The sequence below is a fragment of the Equus przewalskii genome, chromosome 1 (genome assembly GCF_037783145.1).
Source record: "Equus przewalskii isolate Varuska chromosome 1, EquPr2, whole genome shotgun sequence".
Taxonomy (NCBI): Eukaryota; Metazoa; Chordata; class Mammalia; order Perissodactyla; family Equidae; genus Equus; species Equus przewalskii.
In genome coordinates this window covers 131,402,636-131,422,441 of record NC_091831.1, presented here as the reverse complement: position 1 = coordinate 131,422,441, position 19,806 = coordinate 131,402,636, and the positions used below count along the sequence as shown (strand labels likewise).

The window sequence follows — 19,806 nt, the reverse complement described above, 5'->3', positions numbered from 1 at the left end:
CAGTCTCCCGTCTAGAGATGGCCCCAACTGCAAAGAGCAAAAGTTAACGTCACCAAGCAAATAAAAATAGACTTCTATAAAGATGGTGGCTTTCTTTTGTTAACTAGAACAGAGGAGGGAAATACAGCAAGCACGCTGTCACCTCGACTCCTGTCTATGGCAGACATCACTAATCTATTGCAGTATTCTTTCCCACTAGGCCAGGACTCGGCCTCAGATTTCTTCTGTACTAAGCACTCCAGGCAGCCACTACCAATTGACTGTAGTTGGGGCCCAAAATGAAACCGAAGTTGTCATTGAGTGATGGGTGTCAACGTCTTCATTATTATCAACCAAGGGTTTGAATTTCACAAGTAGACATGAATTGCACAAGCTTAAAGTTGCCATCAGGGTTTGTTGTCAGCCAAGTATCTGCAGAAGACACACCTCAGGGAAAACAGGAGGTCTCTCTTAGCTAATAAATTAGGATCTTTCCATACTGGAAACTCTGTGTGGGCAAAGAGAACATGCAACTTATAGCAGGGGCAGACTTGAATGATTGTCCAAAGCAACTGTACAGTGGACTAGGATGCATCTCTAGCAGACATTTGATATACAGAGTTCTTCAGAATTATAAAAAGAAAAGTTAGGCCTAGTAGTTGAAGTTCGGCATGCTCTGCTTCGGTGGGCTGGGTTCAATTCCTGTGCACAGAACCACACCACTTGTCTGTCAGTAACCATGCTGTGGCGGTGGCTCACATCGAAGAACCAGAAGAACTTATAGCTATACACAACTATGTACTGGGGTTTTAGGGGAGAAAAAAGGGAAGGAAAAAAGAGGAGGAAGATTGGCAACAAATGTTAGCTCAGGGTAAATCTTCCTCTGCAAAAGAAAGAAAGAAAGAAAGAAAGAAAGAAAGAAAAGTTTGCCTTAAAACATCTCATTTGGATAGTGCAGCCTTTGCATATGTACCCCCAAAATTAGATATCTTTAAAAGGACCTGTTATCTAAAAACACAATATAATGTTTTAAAATACAGTAACCATCAAGGAAAACAGAAGGAATCTGACAGGAAGGGATGTGAGTGTTGAATTTTGGGGTTTTCTAAGATGGAAATGTGGGTGAGGGTGAGCCAGCACTTTCAGATTCCTGATAGGCAGCAAAGTCAGGCTAGGCAACCTGCGCAGAAGTCAGGCCAAAGCTTTTATCCCTGGGGTGAGTCTTCAGCAAGCAGCTGTCTTCCTGCACCCAGGGCATACTGAAGAATCTACCACCACATTCAGGAAGCTTTCCTGGAGTTTCAGTGGAGAAGTTGTCCCAGTCCAAACAATTAAGCAAATAAAATCAGCCTTTATCTGATTTGGCCAGCTTTGTTCAACTGCGTCAGAGTGAGGTCAAGCAAGCCCATCCAGCTTGTCTGAGATAGAATAATCATTCTCATTCTCTCTTACTCTCTTACTCTTACACACACCCACCCACAGACACTCACACACACACACACACAAAGACTTATACACACACATACTCACACACACACACACATACGTACACACACATATACTCACATACTCACATCCACACACATCCACACACTGTCCTATTATCAGCCCCCAGAAAGGCAGACTCAGATATTGCCCCCTCCCCCATCATACTATTTTCCTTCTAAACAAAAATGACTCTTTTTTGATAGAAATCTTCTAAAGGGACGCTCTCATAAACACTGAGCCCAGGGGACCGTGTGGAGAAAAAGCGCACACCTGCTCTGCTGTCGGCCCCTTTATTGCCGAGATGGTATTAGCCTGTTCCTCTGGAGGAATTCTGGCTCAGAACTTTTATAAGTAGGAGACTCAATTATGCTTCTTATGAGTTCCCTAAATTTGGAATTGGAGCTAAATAAGGAAATACATTAGTCAATGTCCTTCTCAACCTCCTCCCCTACTCATTTCTCAATCATTTTTTTTTTTCTGCTTTCTTGGGGTGATTTCTTTGGATTAGTAAAACTACCAACTGTGGCAACCATAAACAGCGGGCCATATTGAGATGGAAAAGGGGACCAGTAAGAAAACAAATGTCAAACTTAGGTACGCTGAATATGATCAGTATCTGGTTAAGGCCCCATGGCAAGCAGGGTCCTCGTGTGGGCCAAGCCAATTCGCCTTAATGCTGAATTCTACTGAAGAATGAGCAGTGTTATTGTGAGATTCCAAAGAAAGAACACCTTTCAATATGTTGTATGGGAGGTCTTTATATTTTAACTAAAATGCAAATATTAATGTTGCCAGGACTTGGGGATTACAAAGGGTATCCCCCAAAAATGAGTACTAGAGAGGAAAAAAGACCATGTCCTGAAAGTTAAACTAATATGATCCCATATTAAAGGGTCAGGGCAGAGATACGCAGTTACCTCATGAAGCTTTCTGGACAATAAAATTTGGAACCTGTTTGAACTTATAAATACATCAAAAGAAGGTATGATAATCAAGTCTGGCCATGGAAGCAGAGAGAAAGGAGAGTCACAGAAACAAACATGGGCAATGCCCTTCTAGGGATTTTTCAGGCCGAAGGACCCAATCAGTTGTTCCCAGTGGCAGGGAAGGTGAGTGGCCCAGCTTATGTGTATCCAACTATCTGCCCACAGATAAGGTGTTAGAGTAGGGAAAGAGACAGGGGAGGAGGAGAGAGGGAGAGACAGAGAACTGAAAGGAGAATGAGGAAGAGAGGAAGCGAGGAAAGCAGCAGGGGAGGAGGAGAAAGAAAGGGAGAGTGAGATGGATATAGAAGATGTGACTCAGTTGATCTTTCAATCAGCCCCAGTTCTTGAGCTTATGAGCATCTTGAGCCCATGAGTTTTAGAGTTTAGTTATATCTATTGTTCACTCAATGTGACTTCTAACCAGTGTTCTCCCAGCGTAGTCCTTGGGCCAGCAGCATCAGTATCTCCTGGGAATTTGTTAGAAATGCAAACTTGGGTTCCACCCGAGTCCTACTAAATCAGAAACTGTGGGTGGGGCCCAGCCATTTGTGTTTCAACATGTTCTCTCAGTGATTCTGATGCATGATAAAGTTTGAGAACCACTGTCCTACATCTTCACAAGCCGATGACTGCCTCTGGAGCTCCACTGAAGAAACAGCTACAGAAATCTCTCATTTAAGTAAACACAGGACCATTCTGGTTTTATACATCAGTTGGGAGCTTGTGGGATTTGAATCTGTCCTCACATCTCTGAACACTGCACAGACAAGTCTTTGAGCCTGTGGGGCTGAAAGCTGGTTCTGCCAATGGGAGAGAGTTACCAAGGTAATGGCCCACTGTTAGGCATCTTGGGACACCTGCCCTCTCCATGTGCTCAGTGGCTCTTCGTCCATTTTCAGACACTTACAGAAAAGTATGTTTCCATGATTTGAGAGAGACCCACACCTTGGTCCATTGATCAGAAAGGTCCAGTGCACTCTTTCAAAAGGCCATTCAGCTCTGTATGTAACGTCATGGTAATCACAGGGGCACTCTGAGGTGACAGATGGGGCTAGAAATTTCTGTGATACTTTTGGCAATGGCTAAATAGTTTTTCTGCAATCTGATACATCAATCTGGTGTTTGTTGCTATGCTGCTTTCATTGTTTCATTTCCTCTGCTGGGTACACTCAGACTCGATTTGTAGACAACTGTGGGCAGCACAGTTGGGTATAAAAGAGAGCTATTTAACGGTGTTAGTTAAGGTTCACACCTTAGCCATGCAGTTTACAAAAGCAAATCCCTGTGAGGTATAAAGCATCAGAGAGCAAAACAACAGTCACTGACATCTCTTTAGAGGAGAGAAAGAAGCTGAGTCACTGAGCCTGCAATTCAAGAGAAGGCAAATATATCACAGAACAAAGAATAAACCTCCACCCTGGGTCACAGGACATCTGCTTCAGAGATGTTCACCAACACAGAAAGATTTGTTGCTTATGATAAAAGACATCTGTGACAAGACATACTGAACAAAGCATCCTCTGACCCCTAACTAAACATAGCTTGCTTTATAAAAGGTTGTTTTTTATATAATATTGCCAAACACTATTTCTGTAGCTCTTTTAAGAAGACAGAGACCAGTTAGTGTTATTGAATCTGTGGGAGACATCATTCTAATCTGTGTCTGGGAAAGCATATGACACCTATACCCTACCTGCCTAATTTGCTACTTAAAGACAGAAACTAACACTATGTAATTAAAACAAAAGAGTTGTACTACTGAGGGCCTACTACCTTTAGAATTGTGCTAACCATCTGGAGGAAAAAAAGAAAAAGACAGGTACCACTTTGGCCTCCAGAAGGGACAATGTAAACAGAAATTCGCTACTGAAATGTTTGTGTTTAGAGAAGTCCATGTGGATTGGAAGGTGGCCGGAGAAGCCTTCGTGGAAGAGATGAGCTTTCCTCAGTGGGTAAAATTTCACAAGGAAGTTTGGCAGGAAAAATAAGCAAAGCTGAACAACAGGAGTCAAGGCCTTGTGCTTTTTAAGATAGAATTCAGTTCCTCACTTCCACTTGAGATGAAATACCGGGAAGGAGCAAAATCACCAGGAGGAAGGTTGATTTGCTATTAGAGAAAGTTGTATTAACTTGACTGTCCAAACCCAATTTAAGCCTCCATTCCCAATTCTAAACACACACTAGATTAGATGTATCCATGTCCTTCACAACAGGGTATTATCTATCACATTTCAGCTGTCATCTCGCCTAATTATCTTGCTCACCTGTCACTTCTAAGAAGTCATCTAGGGATCAAGCAGATGCTATCAGAAGCAGGAACTGAGTCTGGGGAGGAGCTGTGCAGGTTGTAGGGGTGGGAGGGTATGAACAGGGATATCAGCTTGTTGCTGGATGAGTGTGGGGCCCAGACTCAATCTTCTGCTTTTTACCCTGGTCCCAAAGCATCCTGGAAATAGTAGTTTCTGGTTGGGCTAAGAGTTTTCACAGTGGCAATCTCAGCTGGTACAGGGACCTAAGGCAGATGACAGAGGTGCTAGCAGCATGACAGGAGGTCAAAGTTATTAAGGAAAACATCTCAAAACACCACTCCTTCTGTCTCCCTCTTCCAAATAATACTGATAAAGGGGCCCTTTGGCATTTCGTAACGTTAGAAAAAGGACTTCTGCACCCGGAGGAAGACCTTTGCATATCCCAGCATTCAGTCTAAGACTTTTGGCTTCAGTTTCTCAGTTCATGAACGGTGAGTTGATATTCTGTGATTTTATCAAACTCTGATCTGATATTCTTTTTTTCCCTTGTGAAAGATAATTTGAGGTATGACGATTTCCAGAGCATCTTTGAGGAATGTGAGTGTGTTTTTGTGGCACTGTCTACCCTGTATTATAACGATTTGTAGGCCTGCCCCACTCTCCCCCACTAGGACATCAGCTCCCCTGGATGAATCACCTTGACGTTCTCCACATTGCCCAGTACAGAAACTTACACAGGGAAAGTGGTCAATTAATACACCTTGGCTGAAGGAACACAGCAGAGAGAATTCAGGTTCTTCCCATCTTTTCACTGCTCAGAAGACTAAAGTCTTGCTAAACCTTTATTAGCCATGCTCCCCCAGCCTCTGCACCTTTCTTAGACCTCACATGTGCAGCTGTTCCTAAGTGGCTCAGCATCCAAATGCACTTTCACATCCGAAACCCAGTAGTGCCTTTATCCTGGACCATCCTGCTACAACCATTTAATATCTACACATCACCAGAGGGGACGCCCATGGGGTACTTAGGGAGGGTAGCAATTTGCATAGAATGGGAGCAGAGTACAATCATGTGGATCATGTTGTCATTCCTGTGGCATGGTCTTGCAGCCAATCTCCATGAAACCCTTCTGGAAAAGTGATGGTGTCTACTCTTACCTATTTCTATGAAAGAAGATTCTACAACTTCAGGCAGTTTGATCCTATGTTAAAAATTCATTATATCCCTTAGTAACTTCAGGATGATATTCTCTTCCATCTATTAGTGATAGAGACTAATTGAAGGTTAATATCTAGACAAGTGGTTCTCGAAGTGTGGCCCCTGGACCAACAGCATGGACTTCACCTGGGAACCAGGGAGAAATGCAAATTCTTGGGCTCCATCTCAGACTTACTGAATCAGAAACTATAGGGGGAGGACCAGCAATTTGTGCTTTTTTTTGGTGAGGAAGATTCACCCTGAGCTAACATCATTGGCAATCTTCCTATCTTCCTCTTTTTTTTCTTTTGCTTGAGGAATATTAGCCCTGAGCTAACCATCTGTGCCAGTCTTCCTCTATTTTGTATGTGGGTTGCCTCCACAGCGTGGCTGATGAGTGGAATAGGTCAACGCCTGGGATCCAAACCCACGAACCCAGGCTGCCAGGACGGAGCGTATGGAACTTTAACCACTCCGCCACGGGGCTGGCCCCCAGCAATTTGTGCTTTTGACAAACCCTCCAGGGGGTTGCGATGCTCACTAGAGTTTGAGACCCACTGGGCTACGGACTGTGAGCTCTGAGGGCCATGCGTGCACATCATGTGTCCGTGTAGAATCATTTGTTTGTTTGACCTAAGTTTCCTCTGTTTACGGCTGCTTGGCAGGAAGAGAGATTCACTTAATTCCATAGTTTGTGTGAACTGTCAACCAGAGAGGACAGGATACGATCTTCACATGCCACTGGGCTCCCGGAAGCTCAGGCTATTTGACTTCGAAGAACTGCACACCAGATCCTAATGAATGAATTTGTCAAGAGCCGCTCCCCTTTGTGAGGATTTTAGCAGAGACCTTGGTGACAGCCGTCCACTTTTATGGATTTTAACTGAGTAATTAATAGGATAACAGTTACAAGCACAAGTTAAGTGCATATTATTTCTACTGGATTGGGTCATAAATAAGTAATATAGCTTTTGAAAGTGAATGGGAAGAGACAGTTGAAAAGAAAGACCTATTGGGAGCTGAATGAGGGAGGCCAGACTGAATTTTAAGCTGTACCTTCTCATTCCGTGAAGCCAGCTGTTCCACCGGGGACAAGCAGAGACCACGGTGAATTCCGTTTCGCTTGTGCTTCGGCTGTATCAGAACACAGACAATCTACCAAATGGAGACGTTCTGGAGGCTCCCCTCCTCCCACAGAAATCAAAAGTGAAAACAACTCAGTCTGCCCGAGGTAAGGAGGAAGGACAAGCAGCAAAGCTTGAGGAATATTTTGCAACACGGTCATACAAATTATTGGACGTTTCTTTTTTTTTTGAGGAAGATTAGCCCTGAGCTAACTACTGCCAGTCCTCCTCTTTTTGCTGAGGAAGCCTGGCCCTGAGCTAACATCGTGCCCATCTTCCTCTACTTTATATGTGGGACGCCTACCACACAGCATGGCTTGCCCAGCAGTGCCATGTCCGCACCCGGGATCCGAACTGGAGAACCTCAGGCCGCCGAGAAGCAGAATGTGTGAACTTAACCGCTGCGCCACACGGCTGGCCCCCAAATTATTGGACGTTTCATCTTTTTCTTGGTACCTGGGCTGACTCCTGCCCTGGCCACAAATAGCAGGGCTTCTCTAGAAATCAAGAGGCCTCTCACCTGTTCCAAATCAACTCTGGGCCTCAGGGCCACATCACATGTCTTGTGGGTGCTGGCGCTTTTGCCTTCATAAGCCCCTTTCTCCATCAAAAAAAAAAAAAAAAAAAAAAGAAAATTAAGGGACTGGCCCAGTGGTGTAGCAGTTAAGTTTGCATTCTCTGCTTCGGCCCATGGTTTGCTGGTTCGGAGTCCAGGTGTGGACATATGCACTGCTCATCAGACCAGGCTCTGGCAGGCATCCCACATATAAAGTAGAGGAAGATGGATATGGTTGTTAGCTCAGGGCCAATCTTCCTAAGCAAAAAGAGGAGGATTGGAAGTGGATGTTAGCTTAGGGTTAATCTTCCTCAAAAAAAAAATTGTATTTTATGGCTGTATTGGTATAAAGACAAATATGATCCCAGCTGGACTTTATTATATATTCATTATTATTATAGTCACTTTTCCTTCTTATTTTAAGATAAATTAAAATGGAAACATTTTAGTGGGTTTATAAAAGTCACAGAATGCTTTAACAAAGTACATAAACAGGTGGCTTAAACAACAGAAATTTGTTGTCTCACAGATCTGGAGGCCGGAGGTCCAAGGTCAAGTTGTCGCAGGGCCATGCTCCCTCTGAAGGCGCTAAGGAAGGCTCTGTCCCAGGCTCTCTCCTAGCTTCTCACAGTCCCCTGGCTTGCGGCAGCAGAACTCTAATCCTCCCTTGGTGTTCTCCCCGTGTGCGTCTGTCTCCAAATTTCCCCTTTTTATAAGGATACCAGTCATGTCCAATTAGGGGCCCACTCTACTCCAGGGTAACCTCGTCTTAACTAATTACTCTGAATGACCTTGTTTCCAAGTAAGGTCACTTTCTGAGGTGCTGAGGATTTCGGATTTCAGCATGTGACATTTGAGGAGACACAATCCAACCCACACCAGGGGCCTGGGCCCTGTGTCTAATGGAGAAGCCGTCCCCGCAAAGCCGCCTCTGGGATTCCCGAAGGTGAAATGCAGGTCTGGGGTCTGCAAAGCATCAGAAATGAGATAAAGGTCCAGGGGGCCCGGGGAGAGAGGGAGACATTTTATGTTTTGTTTTATCTTGTTTTTAAAGGAAATACTTCAGGATTCAAAAACACTGCATGGAAGATTTTTTGTGGATCAACCCCACCTGGAGGCAGGTTAACTTCTCTCAGTGCCCCACTTCCAACAGCTTCAGGGGGAGCCTTCTCCAGGCTCCAGAACAGGGGCAGCCCTTCCTCCACCCCCAGGTTTCCATCCTGCATGTCTGCTGCTTGTCTCTTGGAGCTGAGCCCTCCTAGAAATTGAGGAAGGATACAATTTCATTTTTTTAAAAATCTGATTTTCACTAAGGTAATGTGCTTCCTATGCTCTTTTCCTCATGTTAAACTTTTCTCTTCCCCTGCAAGACACATTCAACTTGCCCCAGGTCTTGACTGACATCCAAAACAGAAGGGGAAGAAAGAGAGGCTCCCTGGAAAGAGGGAGATTTGCCCATCGCCCCCAGACACCAAGCTCTTTTCCTCTCTCTTCTGTTGGAAAAGAGAGAAAAACGGTGAGGAGACTGGAAAAGATACCTGAGATTATCACTCTCTTTTTTTGCTTCAATTTTTTAAAAGTTACTATCAGTCCATTGCAACAAAGGCCTCCAAATTCTTTCTCAGTGCATGGTTCAATGGTTTAATTCCCAGAAGATTCTCTAAACCCAAAGCGTGGGCTACCCTCCTCCCACCTCCCCACCTCCCCACTACGCACATTGAGGAGAAAAATCGCCTCACACAAAAACAGCCAACTAAAGCAGCACAGCCCAAGGAGGCCCATAGAGTGAGCCCCGAACAGGACATGAACTTTGCCTGTCTATTTAAATTGCAAAAGCTCCAGCTTATTTGCAGACACACAATTGGGTCTGGCAACACCATTCACAGTCCTGGATGTGAAGTGGAGCCCAAGACAGCATTCAAGGCACTGATGACAATGCCAGTTAGGCTGTGTCGAAAGCCGAACTATCCCTGTGAAATGGTTCTCTTACAGTGGGCTGGGGTAAGGACAGCGGCGGTTTGGAGGGCGTGCGTGCCAAAAACCAAGTGCTTGATGTTTGTATGGATGAGCAGCTACAACCACCCCAGCAAAGGCTTTTTCTGTCTGCACGAGTTGTAATAAAATAATGGCAGTGGGGGGCTGGCCCCGTGGCCGAGTGGTTAAGTTCACGCGCTCCGCTGCAGGTGGCCCAGTGTTTCGTTGGTTCGAATCCTGGGCGCGGACATGGCACTGCTCATCAAACCACGGTGAGGCAGCTTCCCACATGCCACAACTAGAAGGACCCACAACGAAGAATATACAACTATGTACTGGGGGGCTTTGGGGAGAAAAAGGAAAAAATAAAATCTTAAAAATAAATAAATAAATAACGGCAGTGGTTACTCTACTATATGTCTCCAGGTCTTTGTTAACTTAAAAAAAAGTGATATTGCCATGTACGTCTACAAGACCAAACGACTTTTGGAAGAAGTTAGCACAGTCCTCCTTTCTCCTCCCAAAAGATCCTCACGTTGGTTTACCTACCAGACTTGGCCCAAAGGCTGAACAAATCCCAGGTGAGAACGCAGCTGTGGCACTTTTCAAGACTGTACACTCAGAACATCTATATTTCCTGCGTGGTGTTCAGCATTCTGCTTGGGCGGTGGAAACAGTGTGGTTTAGAATGAATGCATGTTCTAGGCTTGGGGGTCAGTATATGATAAACACTGGAGGCCAAATGCCTCAGCTGACTAGTTGCATGCAGCACCGACCATTAGCACATCACTTGGGATAGGAAGAGAGAGTGCAGTGAACAATGACTCAAATTCAGTTCCCAGCCAGAAACTTCCCGCGGCACAGGATGGATCTCAGAGCACAATGTCCTAGGGAACAGTGGCTTGTGCTTAACATGACCTAGAGCTTTTCTCTACCTTGGAGGAGCTGCGTGCGTTCCCATGCTTCTCCCACCCCGAAAAGAATGACTGTTTTCTCTTGTGATCTTTGATAATATGGCTTTTAGCAGGCCACAGGCTTCAGACTTTCTTTCTGGAGGCTATAATAACCAGGATCAGGGCAAAGTGAGATGGGAAAATGCCTCCGTGGGGTGAGAGCTTCCAGAGAATGGAACAGGGCAGGGCAGGGCAGGGTCAGACCGACTGGAAAGTCTCATCAATACTGCTCAGAGGGCAGCGTTTCAGGGCAGACACTGCTGCTGCCTCTTCCTTGTCTGGCCCCGGAAATATGAAGGTTTACACCTAGGGCATTGAGCAAATGCCCCATAACTCTCTATGGCAGGTGCTGGCACCTCAGCTCAGGGCAGAGACGTGAGGGCCCACAGCTTCAATGACCTAATGGACTTCAGGGACTTGGCTCTGGGGTCTAGCCCTCTCCTCTGAATCTCATCTTTAGAGCCTCAGGGGCCCTTCTCACTCACTTGGCCTCTTCCTTATTCACATGGGAGGCCTCGGCAACCTGGCTTTCCTTGTCTTCTTTCCCCACTTCCTGCCTGGCCACAGCTCACCCCCCTACATGCCTCAGACCAACCGCACAAATCTCCTTGGGAACCGACATGCCACCCCTTGCCAAGCTTCCTCAAAACTTGCCTCCAGTTCCTTCCCTCCCAGCTGAACAAAAGTTTCTCTCACAGCATTTATGTAACTTCTGAAATCCGACCTCCTCCAGGAAGCCATTCTAGATTGATTAGAGAGAAATGCAAATGATCCTCGTGCCCATGACAGAATGAATGAATATATAGGAGTTATTGTCTTCCACAGTCACCCAGTTGCTTGGTGTCTCCTCTCTGCCACCCACAGTAAATGCTGTTACTCTTTTAAAAAGTGAAAGTAATTTCAATATTTTATCGATTATAAAAGTGTCAAATGTTCACACCAAACAGTTGGATCTGCAGATCAGAAACCTATCCAGGAGAATGTAGAAATCACACGAACCCCACTTCACAGAGGTAACTTCTTACATGATACACTTCCTTACGTAAATGCATTTACTCTTGACTGATATTGCCTCTATGACACAGGCAAAACTTAAACTGAGGCTAATTTCCATAGCATGGAATGAGTAAGTAGCTCGTCATTAACTGGTCCTGTTTACATGCCTACCCCGAAACGATCCTTTTTATGCTTAAGCGAAAACCTTAAGGTTGACTAAGACTGTTAGAAGAAAACAGTGAACAAAAGTAAGATATCTACTGTGAACTGGAAGATGAGTGAAGTTCAATCTTGTTCCCACTTGGCTATAGACACTGATGGGTCTAATAAAGGTGGGGACACAAGTTTGAGTAAAAGAGTGATGGAGTTTGACAAAAGAAGTGTAAACAAGACATGGTGAGCGAATCTGCCACTCTTTCTGCCCATTGGCAGAAAGCAGGAGTCTGGTCTAAACTCAAATTTAGTGTGAGGCTTTGCCAGGTACATCGGATGCACTGCCTGCTTTGATTTGAAGGTTTGAGGCCACTATCTCTGTGTCACCTGCATTTGTAACCAGGAAAATAAAAGATTCACATCTTCTCCCTCCCTCCTGCCCTCCAGGAGAAGACAGCTTCAGCCTAATTTGATCCTGGGTGTTGTTGTTCCAATCAGAATAATGGATTGAGGATGAAGGACAAGAATAAAAGAGACCATTTGATTGGTTTACATGGGAGAAACCAGACTCCAGGAAGAGGAAATAATAGATTTGGAAGATAAGAGGTAGGCAAGAGAAAGTTACGAATCAGAAGGCATAGGTTTGAGAAAAGTTTGAGGGAACTTCTGCTTTTTGAGGAGGGGGGGACGATTAAGGTGCTGCCATATTGTGATGGGTGGGGTTTTGGGGAGATGGACGGATAAAGAGATTTTTCAGAAAATGCGCTGTAAGTTATAGATGGAACCCTTCTTTTGGCATTTTCTGGCAAACTGTAATAAAGATACAAATTGCTTTTAAATGCTTTTTGGAAGTCAATGAGTGCTTCTTTGGAAGTGACCCTGTGCTGATCCTGAGGACACGAGGCAGCTTAGTTTTGTATGGGTTACATGTAAATACTCGTGTTGTTGGCTCTGCGCACTTGGTTTCTAGAAGGGAGGCACCCGCATCCATGTAGCTGATTTGGTTATACCAGGAGGCGTCTTGTCATAGTTCTAAAAGCTCTGAAGTAGGAACATGAATTTGAGTCCTGGTTGGCCCTCTCACTGTGTGGCCCAGGACATGTCACTTAATCTCCCTGAGCTCAGTGTCCTGACAAGTAAATGTGGGCAATGATGGTGGCATCTGCCTGCATGGCATCATGGCTTCTGTGAGGATCAAATGAGACAAGCGTATAAGAGCATGCTTTATGAACTATAAAGAGCTACCCAAATCATCAGTTAGTATGGCCTCCTGAACAGCATGATATTCAGCAACTTCCTGTAACCAATGATTCTGCCCGGGGCTATGAGTGAGTCTTCCCTACTCCTTCCTGGTATCTCCTCTGTGTTGGGAGCCAGAGAGGAATAAACTCAGTCCTAGGAAACCTGCTGGGAACTGCACAGCTTCCCTACCTCATTTCACCCGGGGCCTCCACCACTGATTAAATGGAAATGCTGGAGGGCGTGATGGGCCCAGGCCAGGATTCTGTTGAATCCAGCCTATGCCTCGCTTGCCACCGCGCCCTGTGCTGATGGTGACTTCACCCGCTGGCTCCCAGCTCAATGGACAGTTCTTTCTGAAAGGCCATTTTGTGTCTTGTCCTGGGAGCACTTCATTCATGCTGGCTGAAGTTCTTTCCCTTTTTGCTCAAAATTAACCCTACTCAGCCCAAAGCAGCCCAAAAGAATCCGGATGAGGCAGCGGGGAGAGTGAAGACCTTGCACACTTCGTTTGTTTCCAGGGGAGTTTTCTCTGCTTTCCAGGATTCCAACAGAATCCCATCCAACCGCGGAGGCAATGGCTTGGATGGAGCTGAGAGGCTGCCTTCTGTGGTGGTCTCTCCCCAGATGTTCCTGTCCCTGGGATCTGCAGCTCCCCATGCAACGGAGGCCAGAATCTATCTGCTGCCTCTGAATCAGATCTATCTGCTGCCTCAGAATCAAATCTTGCCTGTTTGTTTTTAGTAGCTGAGACCAAAAGGCTGGCGCATTCTCTCTTTGGTTTGAGGCAAGGGTCCTTGCAACTAATTTTCCTGAGAGGGAGCCCAGAGGCTGGTGCGACAAGGAGCTGGCCTGCTTTCCGTGGCCTCGGCATGGCCAGTTCTGCTCTCGCCCTGAGCCAGGCCGGCAGAAATCAGGGCCCAAAGCAGCACCAAGACCTTGAATTAAGACACAGGCAGCTCATTCTACTTTCCTGGCCGCCTCAACGCATCTGTCTTGTCGGCCTGTGTCTAAACCTCTTGAGCGATTCCAGCTGCTGAGCCGGGCCCGCGGACACAGTGACATTTGGTTTCTGTTAGAACACAACAGATCAGTGTGTTCACCTGCTTCATTTTTTCCCTCCTGCACAAGGAGGGTGACAAAGGCAGCCAAAACCTGATGCTGCTGATTTGGAGATTTCCCATTTTGTTTCAGTGACCTCATGCCTTGGCCTGGCCTCTGCTGGATCTTCCAAAACCACTTTATTTCCTGTGTATTTCCAGCGCTCGGCCAAAAAGAATGTACAGTATGAAAAAAATGTCTGCTACCCTCAATTGCAGAGACCCTCTGGAAAAAAATATCTGGAGGGCTTTTAAATAAAAGCAATAATTACAACCTGCTGAGTGCCTTACAGAATCTATGAAACTCGACCTTTTCCAAAATATCATAGTATTTCCTGTGGCTTCTGTAGGCTAAGCCTTCATGGATTTATAAGTATGCGTCCAACACAGTCTCTGGGCTCCATTTTTTTAAATTCAAAAGTCAGATTTGAGAAACACAAATACACCAAAAGGTGTTAAGCTAAAACTCGGCTGGAACAACATAGGCTGCCGGCTGTCAGGGGTGGTGGGCCATGTGCATTTATTTTATTTTATTATTTTTTTAATGAATGGAGGTTTGATTTTCCAGCTTGCTGCCCAGCAGTAGCTTTTCAGATGCCAAACATCCCAGGTATGCCTTGCAGATGTGTGCAGTCGTGACTTACAACCATACGGTGGGTGGAGAGTGGTTCATAAGCCTTGGGATTCATAAATTCTAGTCTTCAGAACTCTCTGTATAAACATGGTTAAAGATTGGAAAAGGAGAGAGAGAAAATATTCTGACCTTAAACTACCTATGATCAATGATCCAGACTCCTGCTAGCCTCTCCCAAGAGAAAACTGAAACCTTTTGAAAGAGAAACTCAAGGAGACAGAGGCCTCTACTGACTTTCCAGGAGAGGTTAACGATTCCAGGCTCGGGTCCATTGTGCATGGCTATTTCTTGCTAAGTCTACGTGTGGACAGACAAGATGAAATGGAGGGCAGTACAATTAACTGGACACTTGAAGCTGTGTAGACCATATCAAATATGGAGTCATAAAAAATAATTCAGATTAATATTTTAACTTCATACTGTAGGTTGTCCACTTGAGTTAAACCCGTGGAATTAGGCACTTCATTTCCAGTAAGGAAGAGTTGACTTCCACATCAAATTACTCTGAATAAAATAGCGAGCACGAACTCACTGATGGCTCTAGTTAGTGTCAGCCTCAGGCCTCAGGATTGTGAACTTGTGACCATTTGTTTTCACAGCCCATGGCCCTCCCTTTTGTTCCCCTCATCCCCCAACAGTAGGGACCCTCCATGAAAGCTTGGCAGCTTCCCGCACTGGGAATAGGCCCTTGCTCAAATTAAAACTTACCCAGGAGTTTTCATCTCCTCTAAGAACCAACAAAGTAATTTCTGTTGAGGTGAGAAAAGCTGAGTATGGCCTGCCTCCCAGCTAATGGCAATGTTTTACTCCCAAAGGGAGAGTCCAAGAAAAATCAGAATCCTTGGGACCGAGGTGAGCTGATGAGAGAGATCTTTTTAATTGGGAGCTGGGCACGTTCAACCCTTTCCATGCACCAGCTTCAGGGGAGTAGCAGAACTTTCCCTGAGAGATAGAAGTGTAAGGATGAACTTGCTTTACTCTGTGGTGTAGAGATCAAGTGGACTGGATGCAGAGCAGACCTAAAGGAACAGGTTTGAAATAATTGACATCTCTTTATACAACCTTGGGCTATTAAATAGAGAAATATATACAACTATTTCAGACAGAGAGAAAAATGCTAACATGCCCCAATCACCTTCCAGAGACACTTTATAAACCTCCTATAGTTCAGACTTGCCTCCACCATCTCAGGACTTGAGAATAGGTGAGGCTGTACCATATGGACCGTGAGAATGAGTGATGTGTATAAGGAGAGGCGTTCTTCAGACACTCAGTATTTGACGGCTGGAGGACACAAGCAAGGCACAGAGTAGAACCTGTAAACAGACCATGGGAAGTTCATGGATGAGTTGTCTGGGGCTCCTAGGCAAGCCACAAATCAAGTATTGTTAAGGAGGTAGAATCTTTCTTGTTTCTACACCTTTCCTTTAGGGATCTAGCTCTTAGTAAAGCAACTCAGGAAGAAAAAAACTAACGTTTCTTTGTTTCCAGGACTCGGCCCTTTGTTTTATAATTAATATAGATTCCCGTCCAATGCATAAATGTTTAAAGCATCATTTATATTGCATCTCCCACTTGTTAAAGTTTAAAATGTTGCAAATAGCCAAGAGTCTGTGCTTTAGTTACAAGCAGACCTGCTCACCCCATGGTCTTAATCTCTGGCAAACAGTGGCATAAAATTGACCTCTAGGTCAATTTTGTGTTTGTTGCACATTCTTTGCCATTATAAAATAAGATATAAAGATCTGGTTTTGAGTCAAAGCCCAGCTTACAATATTTTAAGTGTGTGCATACACATGCTGGTTGGAAATCTGTGTGTGTGTATGCACACACGCACATTCATATGATATATTGTATAGAGAAAGGAATGGAAAAAATGGTCCTAACCCAATATTGGTACAATTAGTAAATAAAGATCTATTTTTACAGTAGCTAAACGAGATATAATCCAGCACCTTCAGACACAGAGATTATTTTATTAACAAGGGAATAGGTACAAATATTGAACAAGCCATCTACTTTCAAAAAGTCATATGCAAATAGAGGAAGGAGATTCCTTCCCTTGTTGTTAGTAGATATGTTAAAGTTTCATGTCACTTTGGCCTATATGTCAACTCAGGCATGCATTGTGCTGTCTCTTTGCCTCATTTCTGTAAATGGGCTCCTGACCTGTCCCTTATGATAAGCCTCTCCTGGTCAGTAACTGAGTCCCCGGCATGCTTTATCCTGGTTCTCTCTGTAGGTCTCCCAGGGTCCCAGCTTGGTTCCTTTCCTTTCTTCTTTATCTTCATGAATCCCAATCTGATCATTATAATTTTTAGGCCATAAGCTTTTCTGACTGTTAAAGGGCTGTAATGCAGGAAGGTTGGTATGCATCATGGGAAGTTGGGGTATGTTCCAGTAGGTTCCAGTAACACCTCCCCGTCATGGGGGAAGATCAGTCTGCACTAATGGAAGAGGTTGATCTGGAATATTTTAAAGAGAAGTGGCCCTGGTGTTTTCTAGTACACAAAGGAGCTCTATTCAACTGCTAAGAGTTTCCTGGGTTACTTCAGTCAAGGTATATGGGATCTGTCAATAGTCCCGTGTAAAAGCTGTTCTTCAACTTTGGTAAATCTAAGAAGCACCCAGGGAGTTTGTTAAAAGGCACATTCCTAGGTCACCCCGCTGCCAGGGATCCTATTCAGAAGTTTTGGGGTGCAGTTCAGGAATCTTGGACTTTCTTTCCCCATGATTCTCTTTCTTGGATGGAATTTTGAGAAACTTTGCTCTATGGATTTATTGAAAAACACCCACGTACGAATTACAATTTTCATCCAGACCATTATTGTTAGGAAAGTACTTGCTGTCTTTAAAAAATGTGGTGTATCCCCTACAATTGCATTTGCACCATTACTTTTGCTAGTTAATTATTTCTATAAAACATAGATGTAAAAGTTAACGTAGCCTGGTCCAGACTGAATGACCGCAAATTGCTCTTAAGAGTGGATGAAATGCAAATTAATGAGATTTCCGTAAACGCTGGGTTTTTTTCCCTAACTAATATTCTGTGATGGTGTGTTATGATATATAGTCAAATACTGAACTGTTTTAGCTATTTTAGGAGGTTAATTTAAAGGCTATTTTTACTCTAGCTAAAAGAGAGTATAGAGTTGATACTCATCTAAGGAACCCTTGCCTAATACACCAAGTTTTACAAGACAAAGTGGATATGAACTAGAACTGCCCAGATAAATATTTCAGAGTGTCCGTTAGCACGTTTCCCAGGGGTATGACAGATAGAAAATCTGCTCCACGATTTTGGGCATTGGAAGATCTAAATCTAAGTAACTACAATAACAGTAATAGTTAATATCAGTCAAGCCCTTTCTACATGCCAAGTACTTTACATTTGTTACTTCATATTGTCTTTGCAACATCCACATAGATGTTTAAAGATGAAGAAGTTGAGGTTCAGAGAGGTTTAGTAACTTGCCCAAAGTCACACAGCTAGAAAGCTGCACAGCTAGAGTCTGACTCTAAAACCCAAGAAACAACAGCTGTGTCTGTAGTTGAGCAAGAGTTCACTCTCCACACTGCTACTGGTCTCCTCAACCAGTGTTTCTTTTGGTGTAGGCATAAACCAGCTAGCTAAAACGTGCAGTTCACAAAGTTCCTGTAGAATGAAGTGGTGCACGGAAAATAATTGTCCCGATAATCTTCTTTAGGAAGAAGAAAAAACACAATCCCTTTTTCATTTCACTTTCAGTATATTTTTGCAAACATCTTCTGGCCTGATTGTCACGGAGCTGAGCTTTGTCTTGGTCTGGAGACCGAGCCTTGGTTAGTACTCTGAACAGGTCCGAGAGCTGCTTCGGGCAGCCTGGTCATTAGACTCTCCATCTAGAGAATCTTTAGAGGCGGGAGGACATCAAACTGAGATTAATTAGAGGAAAAAGAGTGAAAGGTGACCACAGATAGTAATCCATTCCCGCTTGCGGTCAGGATGTAGACAATAGTTTGAGATATAAATTTTTCTTTTTTACTTAAAAAAATCTCTTGTATCCCATTCAAGGAAGGCAAGGAAAAGTAGCAGACAGTGTCCTCGCAGTTGCTTCAGAAACAGGGAATTGGCTGGCACTCCAGGTTAAGGAGGCTACACCCCTGCCATCCATGTTCACAGACAAAGCCACCAAGGCCCACAGACAAAGTCACCCAGGAGGGGGAGAGCAAGGAAGGATTGGAGCTTCCAAATTCCCAGGGTGGGTGCCCCGCTCTTTACACCATGGCAGGCCATTGTCAGAGAGGAGAAAGGCAGCATGGGGACTGAACACAGAACCAGTCAGAGGACAGCAGAGACCAGGAGCGCAGGGGAGGCCACAGTCAGAAGCCCGAAGAAGAACGACTCCTGAGATCCTTTAGCTGACTGTCTCTTCCGTCCCCAGAGTGAGCCATCCCTCCCCAGGCCCTGTGCCTGTTTTAAACTGCTCGGCCACCTTCCACCCTCTGGTCAAGTCTTGATTATTTAGGGCCAATAACCTCAGGAGTGATGAGCAGTCGTGTGAAGATAAATGGTGGGGATAGTTGGAAATGGATCATCATTATGACTATTGTTTTTATTTAATTAGATTTTGCGATTATAACAATAAATAATAATAATGAGAATGATAATAATGCTGATAAGCTAACATTTACTAGGCCAGGCACTATGCCAAACATTAAGAAATATGCCATCTTATTTAACCCTCTGCTGTTCTGATCAGTATTATCATTATCCTACTTCACAGATGAGGACACTGAGGCGTGAAGAGGTCAGCACCTTGACCAAGGTCACTGGGTGGGAGAGTGGTGGTGCTGGGACCCACATCTTAAAGTCTGGCTGCAGATTCTGACTCCGGAGCCCACGTTCTTGACCACCATGTGCTGGGGTCTCATAGGTGTTGCCTTCCTGAATCCTCGCAGCAACAGCCGGAGCTGGCTGTTGCTATCCCCTCTGACAGGTGAGGAAACTGAGGCTCAGAAATGATAATCTGCCCAAGGAGAGGAACAGAGCTGAGGTTTGGAAACAGGACTGTAAGCCCCTCTTCGACTGTTCCATAGACCATTCGGTGAAACCCATTCTGACATAAGGATGGGATTCTAGGTCTCGTGTCTGGGGCTCTATGTCCAGGGAGGAGCAGGAAAGAGTTTGGGAAAAGG

General features: G+C 44.6%; 1 protein-coding gene across 1 annotated transcript in view; it reads right to left on the bottom strand.

Moving 5' to 3' along the window:
• Window positions 1-19,806, bottom strand: part of RORA (RAR related orphan receptor A) — a 688,440-nt gene that overhangs the window by 221,379 nt on the left and 447,255 nt on the right. The gene's annotated exons all lie outside the window — the stretch shown is intronic.